The following is an 11,715-nucleotide window of genomic DNA, read 5'->3' on the forward strand; positions in this document are numbered from 1 at the left end:
GGAGAAGCATAGTATGTGTTAGTATCCGGCATTTGCTTTCTCTTAAACATCAAGTTTCTAAAATTCATATTATGGTGTGGAGTGGGAATTTTTTTTTTCATGTTATATAGTAATCCAAGGTGTGAATACACTACGGTGCATTTATTTGTTTTCCTTTAGACATTTTGGCTATTACAAGCAATACTAAGATGTATGTTCTTGTAACATGACCCCTGGTGTACAAGTGCATGAGGGTTTCTAGGGCATATAGTTAGGAATGGATTGCTGAGCCATAGGGTGTGGGAATGGAGAAGGCAATGGCACCCCACTGCATTGCCTGGAAAATCCCATGGATGGAGGAGCCTGGTAGGCTGCAGTCCATAGGGTCGCTAAGAGTCAGACATGACTGAGCGCCTTCACTTTCACTTTTCACTTTGACGCGTTGGAGAAGGACGTGGCAACCCACTCCAGTGTTCTTGCCTGGAGAATCCCAGGGACGGGGGAGCCTGGTGGGCTGCCGTCTATGGGGTCGCACAGAGTCGGCCACGACTGAAGCGACTTAGCAGCAGCAGGGTGTGAGAAACTGTTTGCAAAATGGTCGTATCACTTACTTTTTAAAATTAATTTTATTTATTTACTCTTATCTTTGGCTGTTTTGGGTCTTTGGTGCTCTGCATGGGCTTTCTCTAGTTGGGATAAGCAAGGGCTACTCTTTGTTGTGTTGCAAAGGCTTCTAATTGCATGGCTTTTTTTGTTTTGGAGCACAGGCTCTGGGTGCGTGGGCTTCAGTAGATGCAGTACTCAGGCTCAGTCATTGCAGTGTGTGGGCCTAGGGCACGTGGACTTCAGTAGTTGAGGCACACACGCTCAGTCGTTGTGGCTCGAAGGCTCTAGAGCATGGGCTCAGGGATTGTGGCACATAGGTTTAGTTGCTCCACAGCATATGGAATCGCCCCAGACCAAGGCTCAAACCCATGTCCCCTGCATTGGCAGCGGATCCACTGCACCACCAGGAAAGTTCAGTTATATCACTTTAAACTCCCAACAGCAATGTCTAAACTTTCCCTTTGTCCTACATTCCCACCAAGATTTAAAAAAAAGAAAATAAAGTTAGTTGCTCAGTCATGTCTGGCTCCTTGCGACCTCATGGACTGTAGCCTGCCAGACTCCTCTGTCCATAGACTTTTACAGGCGAGAATACTGAAGTGGGTTGCCTTTCCCTTCTCCAGGGGGTCTTCCTGATCCAGGGATCAAACCTTGGGTCTCTTTCATTGCAGACAGATTCTTTACTGTTTGAACCACCAGGGAAGCCCATCAACACTTGGCATTAATATATATCTTAATTTTTTGCAAATAGAACCATACCTGTCTCCTGAGAAACCTGTATGCAGGACAAGAAGAAACAGTTAGAACCGGACATGAAACAATGGACTGGTTTAAAATTGGGAAAGAAGTACGTCAAGGCTGTATATTGTCACCCTGCTTATTTAATTTATATGTATAGTGCATCTTGTGAAATGCAGGTCTGGATGACTCACAAGCTGGAATCAAGATTGCTGGGAGAAATATCAACAATCACAGATATGCAGATAATACCACTCTAATGATAGAAAGTGAAGAGAAACTAAAGAGACTCCCAATGAGGGTGGAAGAGGAGAGTGAAAAAGCTGCTTAAAACTCAACATTCAGAAAACTAAGATCATGGCATCTGGTCCCATTACTTTATGGCAAATAGATGGGAAAAAAGTGACAGATTTTATTTTCTTGGGCTCCAAAATCACTCTGGGTGGTTGACTGCAGTCATGAAATTAAAAGACAATTGCTTCTTGGAAGAAAAGCTATGACAAACCCAGACAATGTGCTAAAAAACAGAGACATCACTTTGCCAACCAAGGTCTGTATAGTCAAATCTATGGTTTTTCCAGTAGTCATGTATGGATGTGAGAGTTGGACCATAAAGAAGGCTGAGCTCCAAAGAATTGATGCTTTCAAACTGTGGTGTTGGAGAAGACTCTTGAGAGCCCATTGGATAGCAGGGCGATCAGACCAGTCATTCCTAAATGAAATCAACAGTGAATATCCATTGAAAGGACTGATGCTGAAGCTCCAATACTTCAGCCACCTAATGTGAAGAGCCGACTCATTGGAAAAGACCCTGATGCTGGGAAAGATTGAGGGCAGGAGAAGAAGGGGGCAATAGGGGATGAGATGTTTGGATGGCATCACCGACTCAAATGGATATGAGTTGGAGCAAACTCTGGGAGATAGTGAAGAACAGGGAAGCCTGGTGTGCTATAGTCCATGGGGTCACAAAGAGCTGGACATGACTTAGTGACTGAGCAACAACAGCAAAATGTTCCCCCCAAGACTCAATGGTAAGATGTCTAGGAGTACAGTTAAGGATTAGGGTTAGGGTTAAATTAAGGTTAGGCCTTCTGTACTGAAGACAGAGAAATGGGGTAACTTTGTTCTGAGAGCATGCAGAGTGCCAAGAAAACAGGGAAAAAACACATTCACTCTAATATCAGAGTACCAAACTCTCTGTACAGTAATGCTTATATAGGAATATATGTATAAATATATTATATGTAAATACTGAAGGGAATGGCAACCCACTGCAGTATTCTTGCCTGGAGAATCCCATGGATGGAGGAGCCTGGCAGGCTACAGTTCATGGGGTCGCAAAGAGTCAGACACAACTGAGCAACTACACTACTACTACTGTGTAAATATAAATATTGTATACAGTATTACTTGTATAACATGTACAATAGCATGTTTTGATTATATGTAAATGCACATCCAATTTTAAAGAAGCTGGAAAAAATTTTCAGTGTTAATGATCATTATCAACATTTACCTGTGGGTGGTTTAGCATTATTTTTACTATTTGTGATTTTCTTTTTTTTGCTTCCAAATTTTAATATTATTTTTTTATTTTAAATAATAGAAAAAAACAAACGAATGATAAAACGCAGGTGGTGGATTTGAACTGTAATTTGGCATTAGATCTTGAGTGTATTTACACTCTGTAAATATGGCAGGTATTTACTGAATATCTGTATGTATCAAGCGCTGCTGTAAGTTTTCAGAATGTATAAGTCTCTGTTCTGTGGAGCTTACATTCCAGTGGGAAGGGGAGACGCTGGGGTTATCAGACAATCACAATAACTATGGCTCAGCAGGTAAAGAATCTGCCTGCAATGCAGGAGACAGAAGAAATGTGGGTTTGATCCTGGGTCAGGAAGATCCCCTGGAGGAGGAAATGTCAATACACTCCAGTATTCTCACCTGAAAAATCCCATAGACAAGGGAGCCTGGTGGGCTACAGTCCACAGGGTCACAAAGAGTTGGACACGAGTGAACGACTAAGAACATAATGCCCATTATAAGTTAACACATTATCTGATATATTCAGAGGTGATGTATACTGTGGGAAAAAATGGAGCTGCATAAGGAAGATAGGGAATATGATAGTTTCAGGTGAACAACAAAAGGACTGGGCCATGTATCCATTCTCCCCCCAAATCCCCTCCCATCCAGACTCCCATCAATGCTACATAACATTGAGCAGAGTTCCCTGTGCTATACAGTAGGTCCTTATTGGTTATCTACTTTAAGAAGTGATTTTATTTCATTTCATTTGTTGGCTGTGCTGCAAGGCATGTGGGATCTTAATTCCCTGGCCAGAGATTGAACCCACACCCCTCCATTGGAAGCTTGAGTCTTAACCACTGGACTGCCTGGGAAGCCCCTGTGACTTTAAATAGGGTAGTCAAGGTAGGCCTCACTGAAACAGAGGGCAGAGGGACATAGAAGAGGTGAGGCAGTGAGCCTTGGGGATGTCTGGGAGATAACCATACCCAGTGTATTTAAGGTCTAGTAAGGAGGCCAGTGTTGTTGAAATGTAATTGAACCAGGAGTTTCAATAGGAAACTCTGGAGGTTTGTTGTTTGACACAGGCACCTGAAATGTAAGAGAGCTTGCCAAGGATCACCAAGCCTGTTGACCACTACCTACTCCCACCAGTCTGCATGGAAAGAGAAAATACAGCATAAAGATAAATGGTGGTGTATCTCAGATGGCTGCAAAATCTTTAACAGGAAATAGGCATTTGGGAGCAATGAAGATCATTTAAGCCCATATTCCAGTTGAAATTAATGACCTTGAAAAAGAAAAGGAGATATTGGAAGGGAACTGATAGCTTCATAAACAAGTTGAAAAACAGGTTTGATTTTCCTATTCTAACCATAGAGAGATAGAATCTTGGCAAGAGACAGAACAGGAAGGGAGAGTTTGGCAGGTAGTTCATAAACTGACCAAGAGGGTTTTATATTAACATTTCATGAGGAGGGAGAAAAAGATTCAGATAAACTGACAACTCAGGTGTTAAATGGAAAGAACAACAGTGGTGAAGATTCGCAGCTGATCTCAGGAGAAACACGAGGGGAAAGATGTGGCAGCCAAACGTATGATCTCAGACGTGAGCTGAGCATAGATGATGAAAACCAATGTGATAATTCATATCAAAAGGAAATCACACCTTTATAAAGAAGAATTTGGCTTTTTACAAAGTGACTCCAGGCGGAAGTATATTCTCTGCCCTATTAGGGCGTATATGATGCGCCAGCATCCACTGCTCAAAAGGACGACGACTAATTGCAGGGTGGGAAAACTGCAACATATAATAGAATTATTTCTGTTTAGGGACATTTATAAAGCAGAACAGATGCTTTTAGATGAGGATTAAAGAACAGAGGAATGAAATGATCAAAACTGCAGATGCCTTTAAGGATGTGGAGGATATTTAGCAAATCAGATTAGAAAACTTGCATAGGAAGAGACCTAATAGCAGCAGAGAAGGAAGTCTGTCCAAACACCAGGAAGATTTATGCTCCAAAAACAAAGAATCTGGTAAATTTTTTCCTTCCTGCAGAAAGCAGAAGTAACATTTTGAGGAAATGACCCTCCAGATGCAATCTTAGTGTACAAGGGTAATAAAAATAACAATAGCTTACATTTATTACGCCCTTAACATCTTTTTTCGGGTGCTCACTACGTGTTTCACAACCTGTGAAACTATCCTCATGTTATAGATGAGGAACCTGAAGGTTAAAGAGGTTGACGGGTGCCAGATTACTCAGCTAACAATAAAGGACCTGAGAATCCAACCCAGATCTACCTGACTCCAAAGCCCATATTGTTAACCAAGCCTCTTAAAATTGGTGAAAGAGAACCATGCCATTTGAAAGACCATATAGTTAAGAAAGAGAAGTCTGTGAAGAATCAACCACATACATAAACCTTAGGAAAGTGGATATCATAAAATAAATGGAAAAGGGAAAATATCCTGTGGTTAATGATTCCAGAAGGCAGGCTATCTCAAGGAACTTGGAAGATTATTAAAAAATAACATTTTATTAATATAGTCAGTCCTAAGTCTTCCAGCCTTCTGTGCATGTATGCATAAATATGCCAAAAATAACACTTAGAAGTTAACAATTTGGCTGCTTAGGGCACTCAGCTGTTACAAGTACAAAAGGTGAAACATAAGGGCTCCAAAGACCAATGTCAGAAGAAGCTGAGGTTTTAAGAAGCCTAAGGACAGCAAAGATTTTTGTCTCAGTTGTGTTCTGAGCAGAAAGAACCAGAAAAAAGTTAGGCTAACTGTTTGGAACTAGTTAGTACAGAAGGTGAGGAGAAGGCAATGGCACCCCACTCCAGTACTCTTGCCTGGAAAATCCCATGGACAGAGGAGCCTGGTGGGCTGCAGTCCATGGGGTCGCTAGGAGTTGGACACGACTGAGCGACTTCACTTTTCCTTTTCACTTTCCTGCCTTGGAGAAGGAAATGGCAACCCACTCCAGTGTTCTTGCCTGGAGAATCCCAGGGACGGGGGAGCCTGGTGGGCTGCTGTCTATGGGGTCTCACAGAGTCAGACACGACTGAAGCAACTTAGCAGCAGCAGCAGCAGCAGTACAGAAGGTGAAGGGTTTGACTTTACAGAATTTCCTTGAAAAGGACCTGGGAATGTTAATTCATATGGTGAATGAACAAGGAATGGACAAGAACACAACTTTTGCAAAAGCTGCAGTCTTTGGCTGTATTCATAAAAACATGGTGTTGAAATTAAAGAGAGTATTTGCACTGCGTCTGTAGTGCCCATTCCCTATTTGGAGAAGTATTCTTTAATTCAAAAAACCAAATTATAAAATCATCTTTAACGAATAAAAGGGCTTGTTGATAGCAGAAGTCAACTGTGGGATCTTGGAATCAGCAGACATATTACAGAAAAAATGGTAGAGAAATGGAAGTAATTAACTTTGGGAAAAAAAGTAGAAATTCTAGTACTGAAAAAGCTGAGTTCCATGGAGACTCACTTTATCACATTTCCCTGGCTATAGGCTTTGTAGTATTTCTCATCATCTGAAATCCCCCTGCCTCTTTATTGTTTATTGTATGCCTGTCCAGACTCTTTGCAACCCCAGGGACTGTAGCCCACCAGGCCCCTCTGCCCATGGAATTTTCCAGGCAAGAATACTGAAGTGAGTTGCCGTTTCTTCCTCCAGGGGAACTGAAGCGGCATCTCCTGGGACTCCTGCTTTAGCAAATAAATTCTTTTACCACTGAGCCCCCTGGGAAGCCCCTTATTATTTATTACCCCTTCTTATAATGTAAGGTTCACAAGAGGAGGGGCCTTGACTGATGGTTCACTATTTTATCTCCTATGCCTGCCCCATAGTAGACACCAAGGGAAAGACTGGGATTGTCTCTCCACAAGTCACAGACAGACTCCCTTGGCTCCAGTGGGTGGGGACACACTGGTCTCTGGGGCCCACCTTTCAGCAGAGGAAGATACAGGATGGGGCCTTTAGAAGAGGCTGTGGGGATAAAACTGCCAAACATCTCACTATATGCAGAGGGATTTGTTGCTTGAGCCCAAGGCTTTTGCTGACCCTGCTGAGGCTTTGGGCATGTCTGGACACATCCAGAGAAATGGCGGGACATGCTGGGTAGAAGTCAGGTTTTCACAGACAAAGAGCCTGTTGGAAAAAACCAAAAAAACGATCTCAAGCAGTACCTCCTGGATGACTTTCACTCTGTATGGGTGGGTCTGGTGAGTTGACGGGGAGTCAGTTAAAGTACACTTTGTGGGGAAGATGTGGAGAGACTGGGTTCCTCCCCCATTGCTGGTGGTGGTAGACCGTGCTCCAGCCATTCTAGAAAACCTTTCAGGAATTTCTTATGACGCTAAACGTGCACCTACCATACAACCTAGCAGCTGCACCTCTGGGCACTTGTCCGAGAGAAGTGGAATTCTATATTCACATAAAAATCTATAAAGAACAGTTTTATTCATAATAATCAAAAATTGGAAACAACTCAGATGTCCTTCAGTAGGTGACTAGGTAAACAAACTGGTACATCTATACCGTGGAATACTGGTCAGTGATAAAAAGGAAAGGACTGTTGATAAATAAAACAACTTCAGTGAACCTCCAGATAATTAGGGTCTTGGGCTGAGTGGAAAAAAATTCAGTTCCCAAAAGGCACACACTGTATGATTCCATTTATAAAAATAGTCTCACAATGACAAAGTAAGGATGGAGAATAGTGATTGCCAGGGATCAGAAATGGGGGGATGAGGCAGGGTGATATCAGGGAATCTTGTAGTGGTGGATGTGAGATGTTCTGTCTGGTTGTGTTGTGTCAGTTTTGACAGTGATATTATAATAATATATATTATATATATAAAATATTATATATTATTATATAATAATTATTATTATCATTTTGCAAGATGGGAGAAACTGGGTAGATGGTACATAGGATCTCTTCACAGTCAAAGAGACTGTGAAGAGACTTATTTATTACAGCTGCTAATGAATCTACAGTCATCTCAGAATAAAAATTTTAATTATTTATTTATTTATTTTCAGTTGTGCTGGGTCTGTGCTATCACGCAAAGGCTGTCTCTAGTTGCGGCGAGCAGAGGCTACTCTTCATTGTGGCGCACAGGCTTCTCATTGCCGTGCCTTCTCCTGTTGCAGAGCATGGGCTCTAGGCGCGTGGCCTTCAGCAGTTGCAGCACGCAGGCTCAGTAGTTGTGGCACACAGGGTTAGTTGCTTCTCGGCATGTGGAATCTTCCTAGACAAGGGACCGAACCCATGTTCGTTGCATTGCCAGGTGGATTCCTATCCACTGTACCACCAGGGAAGTCCTAGAATAAAAATTTAATTTAAAAAATGTGGACTTGCAGATTGGGAAGGTGAGATGGTGGGGAGGGGTGTAGGAGGGAGTGAACAATCCAGATAAGTCTCCCAGGAAAGAACTCGTCCTAGATAAACAAAGAAGTTGCTGTGATAACGTTGACCTTACAGAATGTAAGATCCAACAGAGCAGGACTTGTGTCCACCATGTTTGTCGCTGGATCACTTGTGCCTGTCACTTGTCCCTGGGTCACTTGTGACAATGCTGCTGCTGCTGCTGCTAAGTCTCTTCAGTCGTGTCCGACTCTGTGCGACCCCATAGATGGCAGCCCACCAGGCTCCCCCGTCCCTGGGATTCTCCAGGCAGGAACACTGGAGCAGGTTGCCATTTCCTTCTCCAATGCATGAAAGTGAAAAGTGAAAGTGAAGGCGCTCAGTCATGTCCGACTCTTAGCGACCCCATGGACTGCAGCCTACAAGGCTCTTCCGTCCATGGGATTTTCCAGGTAGGAGTACTGGAGTGGGGTGCCATTGCCTTCTCCGACTTGTGACAACACAGCCTGACGTATCAGAGGGCTTATGGCAAGGGTTCCCCTCTCTCCAAATAAGAGCACTTAGGTATTGAAGAATGACAGGCAACCCAAATCTGCTTGAGTCATCAGTTTTGAACCAAAAGGTTTAACTGAAAAGTACCCTTCACTCCACTTGGTTCCAAAGTTCAGACTGACTGAACTTTCAGGGGACACTCAGTGGAACCAAGCAGAGCTCTGTGGCTGTTAAATGCACCTGCCCCAGGGTCACCCCAGATACACAAAAACTGACATAGCTGCTCAGTTAACCCTTGCATCACTGAGTCATGATAACACTGCTTTGGGAGCCGCTGACAAAATATGATCCCATGAAGAAGCTGCCACTATCCCCTCTTCTGCCACAGATGTCCTTGACAGCCTGAGGACTTGAAATGACTCCTAAGAGAAACTGCTGGAGCTGGTGGAGTCTCAGGAAAGAGCATAGCTCTAGAGAGGCCACAAACATGTTGGGGTTGGTCCTGATCACAGTAGCCCACAGTGCTGTAACTTTCATAGGGCCCAGCCAGATGGGGACAGCCACCAGCAGTGAAACTTCTGTGAGTGGCCTTGTTCTTGAACTCATGTAAGAAACCTGTTAGGGACTCCCAGAACTAAGTAAGGGGTAATTTGCAGGAGATTGAAGTCCCCTATACACTGGTGGGAGCCAGAATCAGGTAGCTTGGACTACAGATCTTTTTTTAAAAAATTGGTATAACCTTATATCATATTCATCCTGATTTTCAGAAGGGAGTTGGATTTGGAATCAGAAAACCTCAACGCCAAGCTTCAGTTTCAGTTTCTTAAACTGGCATGATAATGTCTGCTCTGCCTACTTGATAAGACAATTATTCTGAGAATTATATGAAATGATATATATAAGAAAGCTTTTATTGTCAAGCACTGTATGCCTGCAGTACTTGGTATCATTATGGTGCTTTGTCAACTCCACTGTAAATTCCTATCATCTCATCTTCTAAATACTGTGTAATTTCTTTATTTTTATATTTGTAAACTTGGTTTATTATTTATTTTCTTCTGTTCCAAAGTTTTTTACTTTAAAGTATAATGTACATATAGACTATATATCTTTTTAAGCAAAAGAGCTTGAGGATATCCAAAAATTAGTCTTGTGAATCAGGGCATATTGTTTTATTTTTTATTTTTTTATAACTAAAGAACATTAATTTGTTTTTCACCAAGACTTTATCTTGAGGACGTAACTAAACTGTGCCTCCACTCCCCACCCCAACTTGAAGAAGGATTAGTACAGTGGATGTTATAAAGCAGGTATGAACAGTTTGAGGGACTGGAACCAACGTTAACTGACAAAAACCAACTTCCATCTAAATCATAAAAATGTTTAAGTAAAAAAAACGGAGGCAAAGGGGTTTTCAGATTGAACAAGATTATCACATTTTATCTAATACATTCAATTCTGGCTAGGGTATACCAAAATGGAAACAGGATAACTATAATACAAAACTTCCACTACAGCCCACTGCACACACCTGTGTTCCAAGCCCACACCCGTCCCCCTAATGCTTGCAAACTCAACTATTTCCCAGCCTGTTGGGCCTGTAGATGAAGGAGCACGTAGATCTTCTCTTTAATCCAATCTTTGTTATAAGGTTGGTATATCTGGCTATCAGCTCAGTAAACAAGGCAGCTGAGGTCTGCCAGGTCATCAATAAAATCAAACGACTGACTGATATCATATGTGATAGAGGGGCTGTTGGGATTCATTCTCTTCAGATGTTCTTCATCCATTTTACAAACACCTTCCATACACTCATTCACAGATTCATAGTCAGCGTAAGTTCTGCCTTCTGGCCTCTTGGTAGGCTGCACCAGCAAGATGGTGTGAGACATCGCTCCAGAGTCTCCCGCTGCTTGTTTTATTTTTTAAACCCTGAAGTATTTGTAAACAATGAAGTACTGAGAAAGGAAAAAAATATGCAAACAACAATAACAGCAACAAAAACACACCTTTGCTCTCATGGCTTTGCAACTTTAGTTTAACTTCCATTGCTGTGCATGAAAATACTCTGACTTCCACCCTCAGATCCAGGATAGGTGGTCTGTATGTCCCACTGCTCTCAGCTTAAGGAGGCCAAATGACCTGCTGCTGTGCCAACTCCATACAGGCAGCTATTTCCTCAGATCTGTTTTTTGTTTTCTTAATTGTCTGTTATTTTTTTTTTTCTATTTAATGGCGATATAATTAACACAGCTTTGTATAGGTTTAAGGTTTACCACATAATGACCTCTCATACATATATTGCAAAATGATTGCTGCAGTAAGTTTAATTAAACTTAGATGTGGCCCAAACAAAGCTGCCAAAAATTATCTTTAGAGCATGGTCTGAAATGTGTCCAAACAGTTTATACCTTCTGAAGAGCTACCATCTTCATGCAGACATGTTTACCAGGTATATAACTCATGCAGTGGCTTGCTTAGTATCAAGCATGGTGAGAATGTAGATTCAAGACTTATTTCCACTTAAAAAATGCTAACATCTTCACATTCATAGTTAGCAGGAATTTGAACTGAATAAGTGAGAGGAGGTCACGCAATTTTACTCATTCTCAGAGTGATCTGGGTCCCTGGAGATGGGTGTTCTCCACCCTCTGGCCTTAGGTCAGCAAGAGTAAAACAGCCCTGGGCTCTGATGCTCCTGGCCAAAACACTACCCCATCTCTGACACCATCAGGACTAACTCATACAATTTATTCATCCTTATGTCTTTGCCTCTTTTACCCCAAGTGCTTGTGATTCATAGAGATCATCTTTCACAGATGAAAGATGGCTCAAAATGAAATAAAAATATTCCCAATTTTACCCAGGCACTTCCTATATTTTTCCCACTTTTTTTTCTCTTTATTATTCAGTAACATCTAGCATAAACTATATTATATATAAATATATATTTTTATCATTTATCTTCCGATATGGATT

The 11,715-nt window shown here is 41.9% G+C and overlaps 1 pseudogene; it reads right to left on the minus strand.

Annotated features, from left to right (window-relative positions):
- Positions 1 to 9,593: 9,593 nt before the first annotated feature.
- LOC107133255 (enhancer of rudimentary homolog) lies at positions 9,594 to 10,746 on the minus strand (annotated as a pseudogene).
- Between the last annotated feature and the right edge of the window lie 969 nt (positions 10,747 to 11,715).

Source organism: Bos taurus, chromosome 16, assembly GCF_002263795.3.
Source record: "Bos taurus isolate L1 Dominette 01449 registration number 42190680 breed Hereford chromosome 16, ARS-UCD2.0, whole genome shotgun sequence".
Taxonomy (NCBI): domain Eukaryota; kingdom Metazoa; phylum Chordata; class Mammalia; order Artiodactyla; family Bovidae; genus Bos; species Bos taurus.